This window comes from Schistocerca gregaria, chromosome 10 (genome assembly GCF_023897955.1).
Source record: "Schistocerca gregaria isolate iqSchGreg1 chromosome 10, iqSchGreg1.2, whole genome shotgun sequence".
In the NCBI taxonomy this organism is placed as follows: Eukaryota; Metazoa; Arthropoda; class Insecta; order Orthoptera; family Acrididae; genus Schistocerca; species Schistocerca gregaria.
Genome location: NC_064929.1, coordinates 80,575,455 through 80,594,744, shown reverse-complemented (window position 1 = coordinate 80,594,744; position 19,290 = coordinate 80,575,455).

The following is a 19,290-nucleotide window of genomic DNA, read 5'->3' as shown; positions in this document are numbered from 1 at the left end:
CGCATATGACCATCATTGGCACCAAGGCAGAAGCGACTCTCATCGCTGAAGACGACATGTGTCCATTCGTCCCTCCATTCACGCCTGTCGCGACACCACTGGAGGCGGGCTGCACGATGTTGGGGCGTGAGCGGAAGACGGCATAACGGTGTGCGGGACCATAGCCCAGCTTCATGGAGACGGTTGCGAATGGTCCTCGCCGATACCCTAGGAGCAACAGTGTCCCTAATTTGCTGGGAAGTGGCGGTGCGGTCCCCTATGGCACTGCGTAGGATCCTACGGTCTTGGCGTGCATCCGTGCGTCGCTGCGGTCTGGTCCCAGGTCGACGGGCACGTGCACCTTCCGCCGACCACTGGCGACAACATCGATGTACTGTGGAGACCTCACGCCCCACGTGTTGAGCAATTCGGCGGTACGTCCACCCGGCCTCCCGCATGCCCACTATACGCCCTCGCTCAAAGTCCGTCAACTGCACATACGGTTCACGTCCACGCTGTTGCGGCATGCTACCAGTGTTAAAGACGGCGATGGAGCTCCGTATGCCACGGCAAAGTGGCTGACACTGACGGCGGCGGTGCACAAATGCTGCGCAGCTAGCGCCATTCGACGGCCAACACCGCGGTTCCTGGTGTGTCCGCTGTGCCGTGCGTGTGATCATTGCTTGTACAGCCCTCTCGCAGTGTCCGGAGCAAGTATGGTGGGTCTGACACACCGGTGTCAATGTGTTCTTTTTCCATTTCCAGGAGTGTAAGATAAATGAGTAGTTTTAGATTGGTCTCTCCATAATCACAGTATGTGGATGCTTCTGCCCTTCCTTTTTAGCTATACCCAACCTATCTGTCTCTGTTCAGCAGAAAAAAAACTTTCAGGTCTAAATGCTTGTTTCCCTGTTGGCAGTATTGGTTTTTTACATTCCTGCTGCATACAATATTTCTTCCACAGTTTTAACAAAACTGCCAGGACATGCTAAGTGTAACATATCTACACCTGTACAATGGTTTAGTACCACCCAAACTGTGAATGGGTGTTCGCTATCTGTATGGTCACACAGTGAAAAATGTACCTAAAATCAGACGCATGCCATACTTGTTGCAGCGTTGCAAATAGTTTAAAGAAGTTTTCATTCGTATGGACCTTGTGTTTTGTCCTCCACAAACAGGATAGCATTTCATTATAACAAAGAACACAAAAAATGAAAATCAGCAATACACGTAAGTCAAGATCTTCATTTTGGATATTTGGGATGCAAAAGCAGTGTTATGTCAATACAAGGTAAAGAAACGTAATGCGACTGCAGTGTAACGTGTATTTTTAAATCAGACTATGCTGCATCATTTTTTGTAAAATCAAAAGTAAATTAACAATGAAACATGCTTCTCAGTTGGCAATGGTAATAATGATTGTATACAACACAATCATAAGCAATGACCATGCACCAGATTGAATGAGACATAAAAATATATAAATATGTATGAAAACGTTTAAAATTTGCATGGAAAGTGTCAGACATGGGAAATCAACTAATAAACAAAAAAAAAATTGTAGCTTCTGCGTTTGGAATATCATGAAGCTAAACCTGTATAATCGATTACGAGGAAGAACGCCGGCCACGCGAAATATCAGGACATTTAGAATTGTGATTTATGACATATATAACTTGTGGTAGAGGTTGAGCTGGGCACTTTTTCAGATAAGTTTTTAAAAATAAATGCAAAAAGAAAACGCACGTTGTGTTTCAAATGATGTCCCTTCTATGATATTGTTGACTGTAACACGCGACTGTGATGAGAGTTAGTCGCTACGATACAACTGATTTGCATATGCCCAACTTCGAGACATATCGCAAACGGGGGGGGGGGGGGGGGGGGGGTGTACGCATAAGAACTCTGTACAATGTTTTGAAATAAAATATTACAATCAGGAATTTTTTGAACAAAATTTACATTCAATTAATATTATCGGACCAAGGTATCGTTTACAAATTATTTTACATTTTGCTTCTATTGTATACATAAACGATCAGGTACTATTACATATGTTCGGCAGTAAGATTGTGTCTTCGATCACTCGAAATATGCGTATAAGCAGAAAAAGACCGCTGATCATCAACTGGACAGTATTTGAAGAAGCGTGCTACGTAGGCAATTGTTGTTTCTGTCTCATTAAAGAAACTATCAATTTGGGACGAGAGATTAAAGACTGGGTTATCGTTCAAAACATTTTCCAACTTTTCTGTAAATAATCTCAGCAATACGCCCGGCAATGAGAATTTCACTAAACTAATGTTATTCATTAACCGAATAGGTTCATTCAACGCCAAACCTTAAGTTCCAAGCTGTTTAATACCAGCAGGTATGTGACGAAAAATGTGTGTTAATCATAGCAGTGTTTTCTTTTTAACACTGTAAATAGTAAATGCTTTCTTGCACCGGAAAACTACCAAAGTCTCTGCACTATCACAGTCGTTTATTACACCTCTGATGGCCACGAAATGTTTATTGTAAAGAAACACAGCTTCGGCATACGCACCCCAACGAGCTACCATTAGTTCTGGAGGTAAAGGCAAGTTTGATAGGTTTTCTTTGATAGGTCTTGATGCAAGCATGTACATTAAGGAAGCCTTTCTTTGTGGATGTGAGCAAAGCACGGTTCATGAATCAAATTGGAATGAAATACTGCATTGATAATATAGGGAGCAGCATCTGAGAAAATCAGAAACACCCCTTCATCTGCAGAAGATTCTGGAAATATTTTTCTGATACTCTTATTCAAAATCTGACAATCGTAGGATGATTTTTCACTTTTAAGTTCTTTGTAGGCCACTAAATACGGTGAAAACGGATCTTGTTTTCAAGCACCAACAACTAAATTTCCAATGTAGTGGCCACAAGTGTCAATATTTTCGTCAGCTGAAATACGAATAATGTTGCCCTTGAATTGATTGCCTATTTCTTTCAGAACTCGTAGGCAAATGGCCAGTATCTAATTTTTACGCATTGTTGATTCATCTGGCTTATTTTGATTCAAGTAGTTTTGGAGCAGAACACCATTGAGGAAGGTTCTGCAAGTTTATGAAGGGGAGTTTTCTTCCAATGAATGCTTCACATAGATCCATGTGAATTTTTTGTGGTTCGCTTTGGAGGTTAAATCCCTGCTATTGCTGCTTGTCTCAGAGAAAAGTTGTCGTGGACCTTTCTTTTGCATTCCTGCGGTATGAAGGCTTTTCTTATCGTGCTGGTCTGTTTGAAACTTTTTTTGCACGAAACGGTTTACTTGTAAACTCTACATAACAAAACATTTCCGTCATATGTACAGGGTGATAATTATTGAATTATACGAAGAAAAACGTAAATTGTTACAAACTACGGCACACACACACTATATGTAAACATCAGTAGAGATATTTGGATTTAGATTATGACATTCGATATGACTGCCATCATTGGCGATGATGTGGCGCAGACGGATAGCGAATTTCTGAATGACTCATTGAAGTGTCTGAACATCAATGCTGTCGGTGACCGCATGAATAGCTGTTTTCAGCTCAGCAATGGTTTTTGGGGTTGTTGCTGTACACCTTTCTTTAGTATGTTGTTGTTGTTGTTGTTGTTGTTGTGGTCTTCAGTCCTGAGACTGGTTTGATGCAGCTCTCCATGCTACTCTATCCTGTGAAAGCTGCTTCATCTCCCAGTACCTACTGCAGCCTACATCCTTCTGAATCTGCTTAGTGTATTCATCTCTTGGTCTCCCTCTACGATTTTTACCCTCTACGCTGCCCTCCAATACTAAATTGATGATCCCTTGATGTCTCTGAACATGTCCTACCAACTGATCCCTTCTTCTAGTCAAGTTGTGCAAGGAGCTCCTACCCTCCCCAATTCTATTCAATACCTCCTCATTAGTTATGTGATCGACCCATCTAATCTTCAGCACACTTTTGTAACACCACATTTCGTAAGCTTCTATTCTCTTCTTGGCTAAAATATTTATCATCCATGTTTCACTTCCATGGATTTTAATACCTACTCCGAATTTTTCTTTTGTTTCCTTTGTTCCTTGCTCAATATAAAGATTGAAAAACATTGGGGATAGGCAACAGCCTGTCTCACTCCCTTCCCAACCTCTGCTTCCCTTTCATGTCCCTCGACTAATACACTCCTGGAAATTAAAATAAGAACACCGTGAATTCATTATCCCAGGGAGAGGAAACTTTATTGACACATTCCTGGGGTCAGATACATCACATGATCACACTGACAGAACCACAAGCACATAGACACAGGCAACAGAGCATGCACAATGTCGGCACTAGTATAGTGTATATCCACCTTTCGCAGCAATGCATGCTGCTATTCTCCCATGGAGAAGATCATAGAGATGCTGGATGTAGTCCTGTGGAACGGCTTGCCATGCCATTTCCACCTGGCGCCTCAGTTGGACCAGCGTTCGTGCTGGACGTGCAGACCGCGTGAGACGACGCTTCATCCAGTCCCAAACACGCTCTACGGGGGACAGATCCGGAGATCTTGCTGGCCAGGGTAGTTGACTTACACCTTCTAGAGCACGTTGGGTGGCACGGAATACATGCGGACGTGCATTGTCCTGTTGGAACAGCAACTTCCCTTGCCGGTCTAGGAATGGTAGAACGATGGGTTCGATGACGGTTTGGATGTACCGTGAACTATTTAGTGTCCCCACGACGATGACCAGAGGTGTACGGCCAGTGTAGGAGATCGCTCCCCACACCATGATGCCGGGTGTTGGCCCTGTGTGCCTCGGTCGTATGCAGTCCTGATTGTGGCGCTCACCTGCACGGCGCCAAACACGCATATGACCATCATTGGCACCAAGGCAGAAGCGACTCTCATCGCTGAAGACGACATGTGTCCATTCGTCCCTCCATTCACGCCTGTCGCGACACCACTGGAGGCGGGCTGCACGATGTTGGGGCGTGAGCGGAAGACGGCATAACGGTGTGCGGGACCATAGCCCAGCTTCATGGAGACGGTTGCGAATGGTCCTCGCCGATACCCCAGGAGCAACAGTGTCCCTAATTTGCTGGGAAGTGGCGGTGCGGTCCCCTATGGCACTGCGTAGGATCCTACGGTCTTGGCGTGCATCCGTGCGTCGCTGCGGTCTGGTCCCAGGTCGACGGGCACGTGCACCTTCCGCCGACCACTGGCGACAACATCGATGTACTGTGGAGACCTCACGCCCCACGTGTTGAGCAATTCGGCGGTACGTCCACCCGGCCTCCCGCATGCCCACTATACGCCCTCGCTCAAAGTCCGTCAACTGCACATACGGTTCACGTCCACGCTGTTGCGGCATGCTACCAGTGTTAAAGACGGCGATGGAGCTCCGTATGCCACGGCAAAGTGGCTGACACTGACGGCGGCGGTGCACAAATGCTGCGCAGCTAGCGCCATTCGACGGCCAACACCGCGGTTCCTGGTGTGTCCGCTGTGCCGTGCGTGTGATCATTGCTTGTACAGCCCTCTCGCAGTGTCCGGAGCAAGTATGGTGGGTCTGACACACCGGTGTCAATGTGTTCTTTTTTCCATTTCCAGGAGTGTAAGATAAATGAGTAGTTTTAGATTGGTCTCTCCATAATCACAGTATGTGGATGCTTCTGCCCTTCCTTTTTAGCTATACCCAACCTATCTGTCTCTGTTCAGCAGAAAAAAAACTTTCAGGTCTAAATGCTTGTTTCCCTGTTGGCAGTATTGGTTTTTTACATTCCTGCTGCATACAATATTTCTTCCACAGTTTTAACAAAACTGCCAGGACATGCTAAGTGTAACATATCTACACCTGTACAATGGTTTAGTACCACCCAAACTGTGAATGGGTGTTCGCTATCTGTATGGTCACACAGTGAAAAATGTACCTAAAATCAGACGCATGCCATACTTGTTGCAGCGTTGCAAATAGTTTAAAGAAGTTTTCATTCGTATGGACCTTGTGTTTTGTCCTCCACAAACAGGATAGCATTTCATTATAACAAAGAACACAAAAAATGAAAATCAGCAATACACGTAAGTCAAGATCTTCATTTTGGATATTTGGGATGCAAAAGCAGTGTTATGTCAATACAAGGTAAAGAAACGTAATGCGACTGCAGTGTAACGTGTATTTTTAAATCAGACTATGCTGCATCATTTTTTGTAAAAGCAAAAGTAAATTAACAATGAAACATGCTTCTCAGTTGGCAATGGTAATAATGATTGTATACAACACAATCATAAGCAATGACCATGCACCAGATTGAATGAGACATAAAAATATATAAATATGTATGAAAACGTTTAAAATTTGCATGGAAAGTGTCAGACATGGGAAATCAACTAATAAACAAAAAAAAAATTGTAGCTTCTGCGTTTGGAATATCATGAAGCTAAACCTGTATAATCGATTACGAGGAAGAACGCCGGCCACGCGAAATATCAGGACATTTAGAATTGTGATTTATGACATATATAACTTGTGGTAGAGGTTGAGCTGGGCACTTTTTCAGATAAGTTTTTAAAAATAAATGCAAAAAGAAAACGCACGTTGTGTTTCAAATGATGTCCCTTCTATGATATTGTTGACTGTAACACGCGACTGTGATGAGAGTTAGTCGCTACGATACAACTGATTTGCATATGCCCAACTTCGAGACATATCGCAAACGGGGGGGGGGGGGGGGGGGTGTACGCATAAGAACTCTGTACAATGTTTTGAAATAAAATATTACAATCAGGAATTTTTTGAACAAAATTTACATTCAATTAATATTATCGGACCAAGGTATCGTTTACAAATTATTTTACATTTTGCTTCTATTGTATACATAAACGATCAGGTACTATTACATATGTTCGGCAGTAAGATTGTGTCTTCGATCACTCGAAATATGCGTATAAGCAGAAAAAGACCGCTGATCATCAACTGGACAGTATTTGAAGAAGCGTGCTACGTAGGCAATTGTTGTTTCTGTCTCATTAAAGAAACTATCAATTTGGGACGAGAGATTAAAGACTGGGTTATCGTTCAAAACATTTTCCAACTTTTCTGTAAATAATCTCAGCAATACGCCCGGCAATGAGAATTTCACTAAACTAATGTTATTCATTAACCGAATAGGTTCATTCAACGCCAAACCTTAAGTTCCAAGCTGTTTAATACCAGCAGGTATGTGACGAAAAATGTGTGTTAATCATAGCAGTGTTTTCTTTTTAACACTGTAAATAGTAAATGCTTTCTTGCACCGGAAAACTACCAAAGTCTCTGCACTATCACAGTCGTTTATTACACCTCTGATGGCCACGAAATGTTTATTGTAAAGAAACACAGCTTCGGCATACGCACCCCAACGAGCTACCATTAGTTCTGGAGGTAAAGGCAAGTTTGATAGGTTTTCTTTGATAGGTCTTGATGCAAGCATGTACATTAAGGAAGCCTTTCTTTGTGGATGTGAGCAAAGCACGGTTCATGAATCAAATTGGAATGAAATACTGCATTGATAATATAGGGAGCAGCATCTGAGAAAATCAGAAACACCCCTTCATCTGCAGAAGATTCTGGAAATATTTTTCTGATACTCTTATTCAAAATCTGACAATCGTAGGATGATTTTTCACTTTTAAGTTCTTTGTAGGCCACTAAATACGGTGAAAACGGATCTTGTTTTCAAGCACCAACAACTAAATTTCCAATGTAGTGGCCACAAGTGTCAATATTTTCGTCAGCTGAAATACGAATAATGTTGCCCTTGAATTGATTGCCTATTTCTTTCAGAACTCGTAGGCAAATGGCCAGTATCTAATTTTTACGCATTGTTGATTCATCTGGCTTATTTTGATTCAAGTAGTTTTGGAGCAGAACACCATTGAGGAAGGTTCTGCAAGTTTATGAAGGGGAGTTTTCTTCCAATGAATGCTTCACATAGATCCATGTGAATTTTTTGTGGTTCGCTTTGGAGGTTAAATCCCTGCTATTGCTGCTTGTCTCAGAGAAAAGTTGTCGTGGACCTTTCTTTTGCATTCCTGCGGTATGAAGGCTTTTCTTATCGTGCTGGTCTGTTTGAAACTTTTTTTGCACGAAACGGTTTACTTGTAAACTCTACATAACAAAACATTTCCGTCATATGTACAGGGTGATAATTATTGAATTATACGAAGAAAAACGTAAATTGTTACAAACTACGGCACACACACACTATATGTAAACATCAGTAGAGATATTTGGATTTAGATTATGACATTCGATATGACTGCCATCATTGGCGATGATGTGGCGCAGACGGATAGCGAATTTCTGAATGACTCATTGAAGTGTCTGAACATCAATGCTGTCGGTGACCGCATGAATAGCTGTTTTCAGCTCAGCAATGGTTTTTGGGGTTGTTGCTGTACACCTTTCTTTAGTATGTTGTTGTTGTTGTGGTCTTCAGTCCTGAGACTGGTTTGATGCAGCTCTCCATGCTACTCTATCCTGTGAAAGCTGCTTCATCTCCCAGTACCTACTGCAGCCTACATCCTTCTGAATCTGCTTAGTGTATTCATCTCTTGGTCTCCCTCTACGATTTTTACCCTCTACGCTGCCCTCCAATACTAAATTGATGATCCCTTGATGTCTCTGAACATGTCCTACCAACTGATCCCTTCTTCTAGTCAAGTTGTGCAAGGAGCTCCTACCCTCCCCAATTCTATTCAATACCTCCTCATTAGTTATGTGATCGACCCATCTAATCTTCAGCACACTTTTGTAACACCACATTTCGTAAGCTTCTATTCTCTTCTTGGCTAAAATATTTATCATCCATGTTTCACTTCCATGGATTTTAATACCTACTCCGAATTTTTCTTTTGTTTCCTTTGTTCCTTGCTCAATATAAAGATTGAAAAACATTGGGGATAGGCAACAGCCTGTCTCACTCCCTTCCCAACCTCTGCTTCCCTTTCATGTCCCTCGACTAATACACTCCTGGAAATTAAAATAAGAACACCGTGAATTCATTATCCCAGGGAGAGGAAACTTTATTGACACATTCCTGGGGTCAGATACATCACATGATCACACTGACAGAACCACAAGCACATAGACACAGGCAACAGAGCATGCACAATGTCGGCACTAGTATAGTGTATATCCACCTTTCGCAGCAATGCATGCTGCTATTCTCCCATGGAGAAGATCATAGAGATGCTGGATGTAGTCCTGTGGAACGGCTTGCCATGCCATTTCCACCTGGCGCCTCAGTTGGACCAGCGTTCGTGCTGGACGTGCAGACCGCGTGAGACGACGCTTCATCCAGTCCCAAACACGCTCTACGGGGGACAGATTCGGAGATCTTGCTGGCCAGGGTAGTTGACTTACACCTTCTAGAGCACGTTGGGTGGCACGGAATACATGCGGACGTGCATTGTCCTGTTGGAGCAGCAAGTTCCCTTGCCGGTCGAGGAATGGTAGAACGATGGGTTCGATGACGGTTTGGATGTACCGTGAACTATTTAGTGTCCCCACGACGATGACCAGAGGTGTACGGCCAGTGTAGGAGATCGCTCCCCACACCATGATGCCGGGTGTTGGCCCTGTGTGCCTCGGTCGTATGCAGTCCTGATTGTGGCGCTCACCTGCACGGCGCCAAACACGCATACGACCATCATTGGCACCAAGGCAGAAGCGACTCTCATCGCTGAAGACAACACGTCTCCATTCGTCCCTCCATTCACGCCTGTCGCGACACCACTGGAGGCGGGCTGCACGATGTTGGGGCGTGAGCGGAAGACGGCCTAACGGTCTGCAGGACCATAGCCCAGCTTCATGGAGACGGTTGTGAATGGTCCTCGCCGATACCCCAGGAGCAGCAGTGTCCCTAATTTGCTGGGAAGTGGCGGTGCGGTCCCCTACGGCACTGCGTAGGATCCTACGGTCTTGGCGTGCATCCGTGCGTCGCTGCGGTCCGGTCCCAGGTCGACGGGCACGTGCACCTTACGCCGACCACTGGCGACAACATCGATGTACTGTGGAGACCTCACGCCCCACGTGTTGAGCAATTCGGCGGTACATCCACCCAGCCTCCCGCATGCCCACTATATGCCCTCGCTCAAAGTCCGTCAACTGCACATACGGTTCATGTCCACGCTGTCGCGGCATGCTACCAGTGTTAAAGACTGCAATGGAGCTCCGTATGCCACGGCAAACTGGCTGACACTGACGGCGGCGGTGCACATATGCAGCGCAGCTAGCGCCATTCGACGGCCAACACCGCGGTTCCTGGTGTGTCCGCTGTGCCGTGCGTGTGATCATTGCTTGTACAGCCCTCTCACACAGTGTCCGGTGCAAATATGGTGGGTCTGACACACCGGTGTCAATGTGTTCTTTTTTCCATTTCCAGGAGTGTATAACTGCCATCTGCTTTCTGTACAATTTGTAAATAGCCTTTCGCTCCCTGTATTTTACCCCTGCCATCTTCAGAATTCGAAAGAGAGTATTCCAATCAACATTGTCAAAAGCTTTCTCTAAGTCTACACATGCTAGAAATGTAGGTTTGCCTTTCCTTAATCTTGTTTCTAAGATAAGTCGTAGGGTCAGTATTGCCTCTTGTGTTCCAATGTTTCTACGGAATCCAAACTGATCTTCCCCAAGGTCGGCATCTACTAGTTTTTGCACTCGTCTGTAAAGAATTTGCGTTAGTATTTTGCAGCTGTGACTTATTAAACTGATAGTTCGGTAATTTTCACATCTGTCAACACCTGCTTTCTTTGGGATTGGAATTATTATATTCTTCATGAAGTCTGAGGGAATTTCGCCTGTCTCACACATCTTGCTCACCAGATGGTAGAGTTTTGTCAGGACTGGCTCTCCCAAGGCTTTCAGTAGTTCTAATGGAATGTTGTCTACTGCAGAGGCCTTGTTTCAACTTAGGTCTTTCAGTGCTCTGTCAAACACTTCACGCAGTGTCATATCTCCCACTTTATCTTCATCTACCTCCTCTTCCATTTCCATAATATTGTCCTCAAGTACATCGCCCTTGTATAGATCCTCTATATACTCCTTCCACCTTTCACTTTCCCTTCTTTGCTTAGAACTGGGTTTCCATCGAAGCTCTTGATATTCATGCAAGTGGTTCTCCTTTCTCCAAAGGTCTGTTTAATTTTCCTGTAGGCAGTATCTATCTTACCCCTAGTGAGATAAGCCTCTACATCCTTATATTTGTTCTCTAGCCATCCCTGCTTAGCCATTTTGCACTTTCTGTCGGTGTCATTTTTTAGTCGTTTGTATCCTTTCTTGCCTGCTTCATTTACTGCATTTTTGTATTTTCTTCTTTCATCAATTAAATTCAATATTTATTCTGTTACCCAAGGATTTATACTAGCCCTCGTCTTTTTACCTATTTGATTCTCTGCTGCCTTCACTAGTTCATCACTCAAAGCTACCCATTTTCCTTCTACTGCATTTCTTTCCCCCATTCCTGTCAATTGTTCCGTTATGCTCTCCCTGAAACTCTGTATAACCTCTGGTTTAGTCAGTTTATCCAGGTCCCATATTCTTAAATTCCCACCTTTTTGCAGTTTCTTCAGTTTTAATGTACAGTTCATAACCAATAGATTGTGGTCCGAGTCCACATCTGCCCCTGGAAATGTCTTACAATTTAAAACCTGGTCCCTAAATCTCTGTCTTACCATTATATAATATATCTGATACCTTTAATATTTCCAGGATCCTTCCATGTATACTACCTTCTTTCATGATTCTTGAAGCAATTCTTTAATATAGCCCCACAAAAAGGAGTCGCATGTGTTCAGATCCAGACAATATGGCGGCTAATCGAGGCCCCTTGCCATTTGCCTCTGAGTTCCCCAGAGCCAGAACGCGGTCCCCAAAGTGCTCCTCCAGGAAATCACTTACTCTCTTGATTCGACGAAGTTGAGCTACGTTTTGCATTAACTACATGCATGTCGAAATCAGGGTCAATTTGGATAACAGGTTTGAAATCATCTTCAAAAACCTTCACGTACCGTTCGTAAGTCACCGTGGCATTAAGAAACATCACACCGATTATTCTGTGTCTGGATGTTGCACACCACACAATCACCTAGTAAGGGTGAAGAGACTTACCTGCGCCAGTTTAGCTTATTGTTGAACACACCCAAATGAAAGTGGGCTTCGACGGTAAACCAAACCAAACAGCGTGTACTGATTACTGTCATGCACCACGGGCAATGTGCGGTTTGAACGTCTCAACGCGAACCATCCAGAAGTTATCAGGATTTTATTACATATCGTTTAATAATTTTGACGCTGTAAATGTTCCGGGATGGTCAGCTATCCACGAAACATTTCTTTTTTTGGGTGGCATGTTGCATAATACGTTATTGCGGTTTATCGTCTGCGATGCTGCTGCTATCGTTCGCCGGGATCGCACCACTGACATGTGATTATTGAACCGATGGGCTCAGGAATGGCACACTCAATCCCATGCAGGATGTCATAGGCTCCACGCGACTAGCGCACGTGAGAAAAGACACTGATCGCTCGGCTGTGTGGGATCGTACAGCCACGTCATATACCTCGAATCAGGAAGCGGCCGTGTAACAAGACATGTGTACATGAACTGTGTGCTCAGCTCCTGGGGAGGGCCCTAACTTTCACCATGGTGAAACTGCAAGCGCTGGCAGTGGTGTGCTCAATTTAACACTGGACACAGGGGAGGCAACGCTACGTCTTCTCAGTCAGCTTGCTATGTACAGCTTAAACTTTGTACAAATAAAAAAAAACTAAACTTAAAACAATGAACGTGTGACTAACAACTTGCGTTATTTCATTAAATTGTTGCTGGCGATTCCGTTATGACATGGTGGGGATTAAGGTTGGGGGGGGGGGGGGGCGTGAGCTGTAGGCGTATTGACTCTGCCTGCCCGTTCCTGTTCAACAATCTGTTCGCTAGCCAGTAGCCTCTCAGTAAGCGAGGGCACTCAGTTGTAGTTAATGGTCAACCCGTGAGATACCGAAACGAGATTGTGCAAGAACGCGTCCATCTAGATTTTTAAAATATTGTAAACATATAACTAAAATATACATAAAACCTCATTTTTAGTTAAAATGTACAATAACCAGTGAAAAGGAGCCAGGTTTGCAAATATAAATGCAACATGCAATTGTATATAATCCGGTCTCTAGTAATGACTTACTCAGAATATTTCCATAGGAAATACGTTTCCGGTGCTGACTACAATACTGATACATGCTTAGAATTAAACGCATCTTGGAGACTACAGTCTTGGGAAGGAGGGACGTTAATGCCTTCGACAAAATTATTCAATGCTGAGAACTGCACCGACTTGAACATCATATTCCTGGTTTGATTTGCATCCAGTCGCTTTAGAAAAACATCTTACCAGGAAATGTACTCAAGGCAAGGAAAGTATTTAATCAGTATAAGCAAACACTGAGAACGCTGTGTGAAGTAAATAACTGAACATTGTGCAGAGGCCTCTAGAAACAACTTGGAATTCCCTCTGTTGCAGTGATTAACACAACCTCACTACAAGGGAGAAAATAATTTCCCTGTAGACTATTCCTCCTTGCTAATCTAGTCTGTAGGTCATCAAGTCTCCATCTTGAATAAAGTAACAAACTTAGGATATCTATAAATTCGATACAACATCAAAAATGTACCTTATTTCCCTCTCTGCTCTTGTAATTTACCATAATTGTAAAATTACAAGGATTAGCTTATCTGATCAGCTACATTCAATGACTTGATGTTTCTATCAGTTGTTACGGTATGTAACAAGCTTCACTGTAAAAAAATTACAAGATTCTTATGAGAGGCACGTAAGTGATGCATTATTCTATGATAAATATTTCTGTGGGCATATGGATACCAAGCTAGCAATAGCAGATAAAGTGCGGCTACGTGATGAAACTGAGGAACCTGCAGGTTTTCGCCTGTTGATTTTAATACACTGAAATTAGCTACAGCAAGCATAAATACTTTTATATAAATGAAATATGCAATAACTGCTCTGACTGCAACTGTGAACTCTACGAACTATGAAGAGATCTGCATCTAATTTAGAGGATCTACTAAAAAATTTCATTGACACAGTAAAAATATTTGAATTTTTCATGCACTACACACCAAAGAAATATAATAAAATGATGGATTCAGGTTATTTCCTGACAGTCGGTCTATCATAAACTGATGCAGTGAAACGGATGAGTATTGGGCAGTACTATTCCTTCCTAAGAGTAGCAGAAAGCAGAGGACTGATAATGTATAATCAAAATTATGCTGTTGAGTTCTTTCCGTACTCACTGCATAAATCATCGGGAGTGGTTACAAACGGCATTCAGTAAATGATACAACAGTCTTTTTCTCAAAATAGGATGTGTTTGTCCATATGCACTGTATTGTTCCCTTTCTTTCAACGCCTCTCTCCAGTTCTATGGTTTTATACTACTTTAATCCGAGAGCCAGTACATCGCCGTGGTACCACTCTACTGTTTTGTTAATTATTTCATTGCAGGAGGCAGAAGGAAAAGAAAAGAAAAAGAACCAACAAAATCAGTTGCTTTGGAACTTTGTTCGCAATCAGTGGCAACGACTGAAAATGTACGCTGGACCGAGATTCGAACCCGGGAAGCGCAGCGTAAGAGGCTGTTACGTTGACCTGTGCGCCATCCGGCCAGAGTGTTTATCACAAACGCGCCGATTGTCTCGGTATGCACCCTGGCCGAGTCACATTCCCACCTAGTGCCGCCTATTTGCAGTCCTTGTCCATGCTCGCTAATTTTAGATTCGTGATGGAGGTCGAATGAAATGTGTACCCACACTGAAGGTTGTCAATTCATTGCCCTTTGAGTTATATATCAATGCGTGTTGTTCGTTCTTTCAGGCATTTCCGAAAGAACAGACACCAAGCATTCATAAAACATATTAGTGGTGTGCATTTCAGCCAAATTCTTGCTGCATCAATAACTTCTCGCCCATTGTTGTACTGCTCTCCGTAGAGTCTATCCTTCAGTGGGCTAAAGATAGAGAAGTCAGAAGGTGTGAAATCCGGGCTGTAGTGCAGATGAGGGACAACAGTCCACCGACTTTTGTGAACTACTCTCAGGTGCGCTGACTTAATGTGGCATTGCGTTGTCGTGTTGTAGGAGAAGTGTGTTCTCATTTTTGTGGCCACAAACACATTGCAAATGTTTCCTAAGAGTCTGACAATAGACTTTGGAGCTGAGTGATTGAGCCTGATGGCAGGGAGCAAACAGAATAACCCCTCCACAGTCCCAGTGGACTGTAACCACGATTTTACGACCTGAATGAACTGGTTCGAACAACTACTTCAAAGGAGACCTTGTGTCGCCATTTTGTTTCAGGCTCAAAGTGTTGACTGCATGTTCAGTTGTAGTTAGCAATTTTTGACAAGAAGTCGCCATTATCAGCCTCATAACAAGCAAACAATTTGGACAGATGTTCCTTCTTCATCTTTTTATGCTGTTCATTTAGACTTTGAGGAACCCACCGGATGCAAATCTTTGAACATACTATTTGGTGGACAACTGTGACAGCGCTACCAACACAGATGTCAAGTTGAGCACTGAGTTGCTCAGTTGTCATTTGTTTATCACCTCGAACGAGTGTTGCCACTCACCACAACACTGCAGACATCACAGCTGTGTGCAGCTGACCTGCGTGTGGGGAATTAGACAGATTTGCTTCTCCTTGTCCTGCTGGCAACAGACGATTCGTATTACAACTTACCATACCTTTGTCCAACTCCTTGTATCCATAGACATTTTGTAAAACTGTGAATATTTGTGACTGCCTGGTTTTCCCCAAACGAAGTTCAGTAAGTGCGTTTTGCTTGGAACGCTTCTCAGTTACAATCTACATCCACATGCATACTCTGCAAGCCACCATTCGGTGCATAGCGGAGGGTAACTTGTACCACTCCTTGTCATATTCCACTCCTCCTCATACCTTTCCTACTCCATTCTGAAATGGAGCAGAGGATAAATGACTGACTATATACTGCTGTAGTAGTCCTGACTTCTCTTGTTTTCGCTATCATTACATGAGGTGTGAGTTGGTGGCTATAGGATCATCCTGCAGTCCGTCGCAAATACCAGTTCTCTAAACTTACACAATAGTGTTTGCCGAAAAAATCTCGTTTCATCCAGGGATTCTCATTTAAGACGATCTACCAGCAATAAATCTAGCAGCACAATTCTGAATTGCTTTGACATCTTCTTTTACTCTGACAGGGTTGGAATTCCAAACACTTGAACAGTGTTAGAGAATGGGTTGCACAAGTAATGTGTATGCGGTTTCCGTTATAAATGAGCCACGATGTCCCAGAATTTTCGTAGTAAAAAATAAATAAATCTACCCTTAGGTTTCTCTACTACCAATCTCACGCTCTCTCTCTGTCGAATCAGTTTCCAACTCCTATGTATTTAATCAACTTCGCTGTATCGAGCAGCACAACATTAAGGCCTGTTTCACACTGAGACACTGGTGGCGGTCACCGACAGAGATACATTGGTCTGAACTCAAGCATTCACACCGGGACACTACACTAGCTCACCGAGCCATTGTGACGCATCAGTGACTCACCCTCACCACATGTGATGGACAAGATCACTGTGTTCACAGCAGTCACCGCCGGACAGACGGCAGTCATTTTTGAGACAGTGGCGCGAAACATTCGTGGTATATTATACTGTACACACTGTAGCCATGATTTCAGATCTGATTAACACGGAAGACTAAGTGAAGCAGAAGGTCGTCCTGCTATTTGGGACGTCAAAAGCGATGACTATAGCAACAAAGTGCGGAAAACGAATGACTGGCAAGAAATTATAACGAAGTTCGTGCCTGATTTCAATGAGAAGAGCATGGATGAAAAAAAAATTGGTAAGTTGTATGTTCTTTTTTCAAATTTAATACCTCATTTTTCAGACCATAAAAGAGTAGCGAAATTTAATTGCTACATCTGTAAAGGCTAGAAGGGTAACCTTCAAGCACATTTGCATCCCCCACCCCTTTTCTTTTACATTTACCAGTATTAAGTGTGCCTTTACGCAGTCTTAATACGATAAGGAGGGACAAAATGAATGAACGTGGAAACCATGAGCTCACCCCTACGGGGCGAATGAAGAAGAAATCTAAAAGAAATACTTGTATTTCAAAAGTTTAAAACAAAATTAAGTGTGCGCCTTATCGTCGTCTTAAGGCTCTCCGCCTTATGGTCCAAAAAATACAGTTAAAATACTATTGTACATTCCTGTAATTTCTTCTTTCACTTCTTCTAGCACTTCATAAGATGAAGTTTTCGACATTCGAAAATACTGAAAAAAACTTCTTCTCATGTTTCCAAAATGAGGTATTCACTCTAAAGCAGAGTGTGCCCTGATATGAAACTTCCTGGCAGATTAAAACTGTGTGCCTTGCCGAGACTCGAACTCGGGACCTTTGCCTTTCGGCAAAGGCAAGGGTCCCGAGTTCTAGTCTCGATCCGGCACACAGTAGTCTGCCAGGAAGTTTCTTCTCATGTTGTCTCAGATCGACATAAAGAGTATAAAACAATACTTTCTCCAGCCGATCAGGTAGCAATTGATGTTAGTGTAATGAACGTTTTGTCTTCACTCTCCTCTTCCTCCTCCTCTTGCTTAGAACTACTAATAAAAGTTGCTCCTCGCTCGAGCCCACTTAACTAATTAGTTGGCAACACCTGTGGTGTCGGACAATGGTGATCCAGGAGTGTTCATCACAATAACCATTGACTGTCACCAGTGCTCCAGTGTGAAACGGGGTTGGCTCTGAGCACTATGGGACTTAACTTCTAAGGTCATCAGTTCTCTAGAACTTAGAACTGCTTAAACTTAACTAACCTAAAGACATCACACACATCTATGCCCGAGGCAGAATTCGAACCTTCGACAGTAGCGCCTAGAACCGCTCGATCACTTCGGCCGGCTGTGAAACGGGGCTAATACTGTTTTCGAACGTTATGGGATTGTTTCTCTTAGTCATCTGCATTAACTTACGTTTTTCTACATTAATGCAAGCTGCCACTAGCTTAAACAATTAATGAAGTGCAGATGTCATCATCTAGAAGGCTGGTCTGAAAACGACATTGCTTTATTAGGAGTTGTATTGATGAATGTATCCCTCAGCCTTTGAATTGAGGCATTCAGCCAGTTTAGGAAGACCTACAGTTTAGTGTGGACTCCAGGCCACAGGGCATCGTGACTGTTTTGTCCTTAACCAATCGTTGCCAGAGGGGAAAGAAACGATTAGAGACAGAAGAAATCTCAAGACTGACCTCACGAGCTGCAGTCTCGTATTTACTCTGCGAGTCACGAACCTACACAGAGATCATATATGGTGACTTTTTTTATGGGTGTGGAAAAGTCAGCCTGCAGAAAATACAAGCAATTAGCAGAGCCAAATTCCTGTACGACTTTTTTTGCCCGAGGAACAAGGTTCCTTCAAAGCTGTCTGTTTATAGGAATGATCTTCAGTTCAAAAATGGTTCAAATGGCTCTGAGCACTATGGGACTCAACTTCTGAGGTCATTAGTCCCCTAGAACTTAGAACTAGTTAAACCTAACTAACCTAAGGACATCACATACATCGATACCCGAGGCAGGATTCGAACCTGCGACCGGAGCGTTCTCGCGGTTCCAGACTGCACCGCCCAGAACTGCACGGCCACTTCGGCCGGCTAATGACCTTCGGAGACCGTCTGTGACCAGAATAGACAGCTACGTGTTGATGTAAGTAGAGGCACATGCGAGCCTAATATGTAGGATAGCACAGAGAAAAAGCAAAAATAAGACATAATTACAAAAATGGAAGAACTTAGAACTTTGTTTGGTGCTCGGATGTGTGTTCTACAAGAGCGAAAACTTCGTTACGCATCACTTTTTAAAAATCGCCGTTTTTAAGATTGCCTGACTTAAGATGCTGACTTTGGCACAGAAGGGGGTAAATTATGCTGCCACAAAAGTCTTTGGTCACCTACCAAACAGCATCAAAAGCCTGACAGATAGTCAACCAACATTTAAAAATAAATTAAAAGAATTTCTAGATGACAACTCCTTCTACTCATTGGCCGAATTTTTAGATATAAATTAAGGGAGGGGGAAAAAACTAACTTAAGCATTAGTGTCATGCAATATTTTGTGTAATGTAATATCTTGTACAGACATCTTTCATTAACCTGACACGTTCCACATCATTACGAAGTGTCATATTCATGATCTATGGAACAAGTATTAATCTAATC